The sequence below is a fragment of the Bison bison genome, unplaced genomic scaffold (assembly GCF_000754665.1).
Source record: "Bison bison bison isolate TAMUID 2011002044 unplaced genomic scaffold, Bison_UMD1.0 scf7180017864492, whole genome shotgun sequence".
Classification (NCBI taxonomy): Eukaryota; Metazoa; Chordata; class Mammalia; order Artiodactyla; family Bovidae; genus Bison; species Bison bison.
In genome coordinates this window covers 7103793-7109372 of record NW_011495051.1, presented here as the reverse complement: position 1 = coordinate 7109372, position 5580 = coordinate 7103793, and the positions used below count along the sequence as shown (strand labels likewise).

At 48.4% G+C, this 5580-nt stretch overlaps 1 protein-coding gene across 1 annotated transcript in view; it reads right to left on the bottom strand.

The window, feature by feature from the left end:
* ECSIT (ECSIT signalling integrator) overlaps positions 1–1064 on the bottom strand; it is a 12382-nt gene extending 11318 nt beyond the window's left edge. The window contains exon 1 of the mRNA XM_010828311.1: positions 967–1064. The gene's annotated coding sequence lies outside the window, so the exon portion shown is untranslated. The remainder of the gene's footprint in view (positions 1–966) is intronic.
* Between the last annotated feature and the right edge of the window lie 4516 nt (positions 1065–5580).

Genomic DNA, 5580 nt, shown 5'->3' with positions numbered 1-5580 from the left:
TCTCTAGCACCCGGGACTGTGTGTGTGTCAGTGTGTGTGTGTGTCTGCCTTATTGCTGTGTCTCCAGCACCCGGGACTTGTGTGTGTGTGTGTGTGTGTGTGTGTGTGAGAGAGAGAGAGAGAGAGAGAGAGAGAGTGTGTGTGTGTGTGTGTGTGTGTGTGTGTGTGTATCTGCCTTATTGCTGTGTCTCCAGTGTGTGTGTGTGTCTGCCTTATTGCTGTGTCTCCAGCACCCAGGACTTGTGTGTGTGTGTGTGTCTACCTTATTGCTGTGTCTCCAGCATCCGGGATTTGTGTGTGTGTGTGTGTCTACCTTATTGCTGTGTCTCTAGCACCCGGGACTTGTGTGTGTGTGTGTGTGTATGTCTGTGTGTGTCTGCCTTATTGTTGTGTCTCCAGCACCCGGGACGTGTGTGTGTGCCTTATTGCTGTGTCTCTAGCACCCGGGACTGTGTGTGTGTGTGTGTGTGTGTGTGTGTGTCTGCCTTATTGCTGTGTCTCCAGCACCTGGGACAGTGCCTGGTATAATGTAGGTACCCAACAAGTATCAGTTGAATCAGGAAGAGCTAAATTTCTACCAAACTTCTAAAAATCTGAACCCCTAGGCAGGATGTACCTACAACAGCTCTGAGGCTGGCTGCCAGGATTTTGACTCCTTTGGGTGACAGCGACAGACCAGGCGTCGAATTCCAGCCTAGCGGCCGGCTTGTAGCGTGACCGTGAAAGAAAGCTCTAATCTCTCTGAGCCTCAGCTGTCTCATCTGCAAAACTGGAGATTAGGGACGTGGAGACGTAGGTAAACTGAGTGCGGCTTTTGCCGGCACATCCCGGCCCGGTACGCCGAAAGGTCATGGTGCCCTGGCCCGGAAACCGGGGTCCTCCGAAGCCTCCCTCCCGCACTGACAGCCCAGAACGGGCCTCCCCGGTTCCCAGAAGTTCGCGCTTGCCTCCCCACGCGCGACCTACCTATTCACGCGGCTGGCCGCGGAATCCCTGCCCGTTCTGTCTTGCTGCTGGGCGCCGCCATGTTGCCCAGAGATGTTCCGGGTCACGAGCCGCCAGGGAGACAGCAAATCAAGACCGCCGGTTTAGAGAGGTCCCGCCCCAAAGGGAGAAACGCCAATAGAAAGGTGGAAAGTCCTTGGTCCCGCCTCGTAAGGAGGCAGACCCCATCTTTAACTAGGGCAACAGCACGGGGGACTTAGGAGTTTGCTTGGGGAAGGAGTGACTGAGCAATGCGAGACTGGACTTGTGGGGGGTGGGAGGAGGGGTGGGGGGTAAGAGGCGGAGGTGTGTATTTGTGAATACACCTGGGCGGCCCCAGTTTTCTCACCTGAAATGTGGGAATGAAATATTAAAGGTGGAAGTGATGTGGATTCCTTCACTTGTTCAACAAATGTTTGAGCCAGGCACTGAGTTTTCAACATTATCATTAGTGACGAAGATGTGCTTGTGCATGCTAAGTCGCTTCAGCTGTGTCCCACTCTGTGAACCCTATGGATGGCAGCCCACCAGGCTCTTCTGTCCGTGGGATTTCCCAGGCAAGAATACCGGAGGGGGTTACCACTTCCTTCTCCCAGGGATCTTCCCGACCCAAGTATCAAACCCGTGTGTCTTAGTCCAACCTGCATTGGCAGGCGGGTTCTTTACCACTAGCGCCACCTGGGAAGCTCAAGTAGAGACAGGCTCTGTTAATCTAGTTTCGTGGGTCTGGGCTAGTGCTTACTCCATCTGTGCCTTGATCGTCTCACTCCTGAAATGGGCCAAGTATAATAACCTTATAGGGTTGTTTGTTTGAGATTTAATTGAATTTATCTATGCAAACAGCGATATAAGTGTATGCAGGGTTTTATTGGGGGTATTTTTAAAAAATTTTTGCTGCACCATCCTGGCATGTGGATCTTAGTTCCCCTACCAGGGATCAAACCCATGCCCCCTGCAGTGGAAGCTCGGACCTCCAGTCCTAACCTTTGGACCACCAGAGGATTCCCTATGCTATTCTTATTACAGGGGACTCACCTTATCATGGGGCTTTCCAGATGGCTCAATGGTAAAGAATCTGCCTGCCTACACATGAGATACGGGTTCTATCCCTGGGTCGGGAAGATCTCCTGGAGGAGGAAATGGCAATCCACTTCAGTATTCTTGCTGGGGAAATCCCATGGACAGAAGAGTCTGGCGGGCTACAGTCTATGAGGTTGCAAAGAGTCAGAAATGATTGAGCATGCACACACATGTACACACACACACACCGGGTACAAGGGGCAACTGCAAAGGCCCTTTGTGATTGGCTGGAATGAACAGGGGAATATGAGGAGGTCAGAGTGGTGTGAGGGGCTCCTGGGCTGCTCCCAGAAAGCCCTGGTTTTAGGCTGTTAACAACTCAAATAGATTAGCACAAAATAAGAGGGGTTGGCAGTAGCAGAGGCTCCCGGAGAGGACAGTTCTCCGCTCCCATAAAGCCACTTTTGCAAGCCTTGGCCTCCATGAAGCAGGGCACAGACAGGGGGACAGAAAGATGCAGCCATCCTTAGGATGCCTCAGCGACTCTGCGCAGCCACAGAACATCTGTCTCGCAGATTCCTGTGATTGGCCAACCTAAGAGGGGCTGCAGCCAATCAACTGCCGGTCCAGGAGGGCTGGCGCACCCCCGCCCCAGCACGTTGACAGCCACGTGGGCAGCCGCTGGGCGTACTACTGCCCTCTGCTGGGCATGCCAAGCCCTGAGTAGGTGGAGTTCGCTCTGCTCAGCTGAGCTGTGGGTGAAGAAGGCTCGAGGCAGCGGGCGGTAGTGGGGTCACCAATGTGGTCACAGCCTTAACCGCCCTCTGTGTTTCTCTTCCTCCTGAGGCAGATGCAACTCTCCTTATTTATCCTTCCAGAAGTAGTTGATTCAAACACAGGCATTTATACATATATTTTGTTATTTTTTAAAAACAGAGCACAATAATATATGTGAAGCCCTTATGTAGACCCTTAAACATGCAATTCTCAAAATAACTGGAAGAAAATAGCAGCTTCGAAGTGGAGCATTCTGGCAGGCATCACTTTAACCAAGGGACCAACATTAACATCGCCAGCAATGAGTCATAGTGACATCATTAGCCCTTGGTATGGAAGGGAGCATCACTTTTCTGGTATCCTTTCCAGTAATTCAAAATCTCCAGGCTAATCAAGAAAAACCAAACTGAAAGACAGGCTAGAAAATTACTGACCAGTACTCTTCAAAAGTGTCAAGGTCAGGAAAGACTGAGGGACTATCACAGGCAAAGGAGTCTAAGAAGATATGAAAACTAAATGCAATGAGGGACCCTGGATTGGGTTCTGAAACAGAAGAACATGAGTTAAAAAAACTGGAGAAATCCAAAGCAAGTCTGTAGTTTATTAATAGTATTGTGCCAAGGTTAGTTTCTTAGTTTTGATAAATGTACTATGGTTATGTAAGATGTTAACAGCCGGGGCAGCAGGGTGAAGGGTATTTGGGAACTCTCTGAGCTATTTTTTGCAACTTTTCTGTAAGCCTAAAATTATCTCCAAATAAAAAGTTAAAAACAGGGCTTCCCTGGTGGTCCAGTGGACTCCACGCTTCCACTGCAGGGGGCACAAGTTTGATCCCTGGTGGAGAAGTTCCACATGTCTTGCAGTGTGGCAAAACAAACAAAAAAGTTAAAAAACAAACAGGACTACTGAAGCAGGCACTATTAATATACCCATTTCCCAGAGGAGGAAACTGAGGCACAGAGAGGTCAAGACTCCTGTCCTAGGTCACACAGCCAGTAACCACCAGGGCATGTCCCAAACCCATGGAATATGGATCCAGAGCCCCACACTCTTAACCGCAGCACCATAGTGCCTTTCTTTTACTGAAACAAAGTGCTCATATTCTGCCATCATCTTTGACTCTCACCTGTTCCATGTTGACGGATCTACAGTGTGACTTGTTTTTAAAAGGCTCCCTGCAAAAAATCACTCCACGCCTACACATATTCGTCGTTAAGAATATTCTAAAAAAGAGATTTGGTGGTTCAGAAAATATATTAGATAGGGCTTTCCAGAAAAGCAGAACCAATAGAAAAAAATATATATATGTGTGTGTGTATATATTGGGTTGGCCAAAAAGTTCATACGAGAAATCCGAATGAACATCTTGGTCAACCCAATGTACATATATGAGAGAGAGAGAGAGGAAGAGAGACAGATTTATTATGTGGCTATAGACTAAAGATCTGCAGTTGGCAAGCTGGAGACCCAGGAGAATAGATGATGTAGTTCAAGTCCAAGAACAAAGGTCTGAGGATCTGGACAGCCAACAGTATAAGGTCCATCTGAGAACTGGCAGGCAGCCTTGAGACCTAAGAGAAGCTGATGTTTCAGTCCAAAGGCAGGAAAAGAACCATGTCCCACTTCAAGGCAGTTGGGCAGGAAGAGTTCCTTCTTACTGGATGGAGGGGGTTGGGAGATCAGACGTTTTGTTCTATTCGAGCTTCCAACTGATCAGATGAAGTCCATCCATATTGAGGAGGGCAATCTGTTTTACTCAGTCTGCAAATTCAAATATTAATCTCATCCAAAAACACCCTCATAGGCACAACCAGAATAACATTTGACCAAGTATTTGGGCACCCCCTGGCCCAATTGACCTGACATGTAAAATCAGTCACCAGAAAAGGTAAGGACACTTATCATTTTGAAGGCTATGGACCAACTGCCATTCCTATCAGTGATGTTCCCTAAGTCTCCCAGCACTGTCTGTTGTCAAGTGTTACGATTTTTGCCAATCTGGCTCACTTTTTAAAAAAGGTCTCTTAGGGACTCCCTGCCTTCCCGGGTGGCACTAGTGGTAAAGAACCCACCTGCTGGTGCAGGAGATTTAAGAGTCAGTTTCCGTCTCTAGGTGGGGAAGATCGCCTGGAGAAGGAAATGCAACCCACTTGAATATTCTTGCCTGGGGAATCCCATGGACAGAGGAGCCTGGTGGGCTACAGTCCATAGGGACTTCCTTGGTGGTCCAGTGGCTAATACTCCATGCTCCTAATGCAGGGGGCCCAGGTTCCATTTCTGATCAGGGAACTAGATCCTGCACACAGCAGCTAAAAGATCACACGTGCCTCAAGGAAATCAAGCATGCCACAACTAAGTAAATAACTAAATACCAAAAAAAAAAAAGTTCTCTTGTTCAACCAGATGCTTTTCCTGCAAAGCATCTTTTTGCAAAGCTCAAGGCTGGACGACGGAGTCGGCAACTGTAGAAAGGCCTGGGACAACCCTAGCCTGTGCCCCAATCCTCTCTTCACTCTCCAACTGGTATTTTGGGGAGTGCTGGAATGAAAATGAAAAGCGGACCCCATCTCAACTGTCCTCAGTCCAAGAGGATCTGGGTAATTATGCCCTTCCTTTGTGAGAGGTTAAGCACCAACATTTCAAATTCATGTGGGTTCGAGTCCTGGCTCACTGATTTTAATTCCATTTACTCAGCATTGTTTGCTGTGTGCAAACCCTGTCCTGGGTATTAGGGATAAAATAGTGAACAAAACTCTACAAAAGCAAAGCTCTGCCTTTGTGGAGTTTCTGTGCAGGATG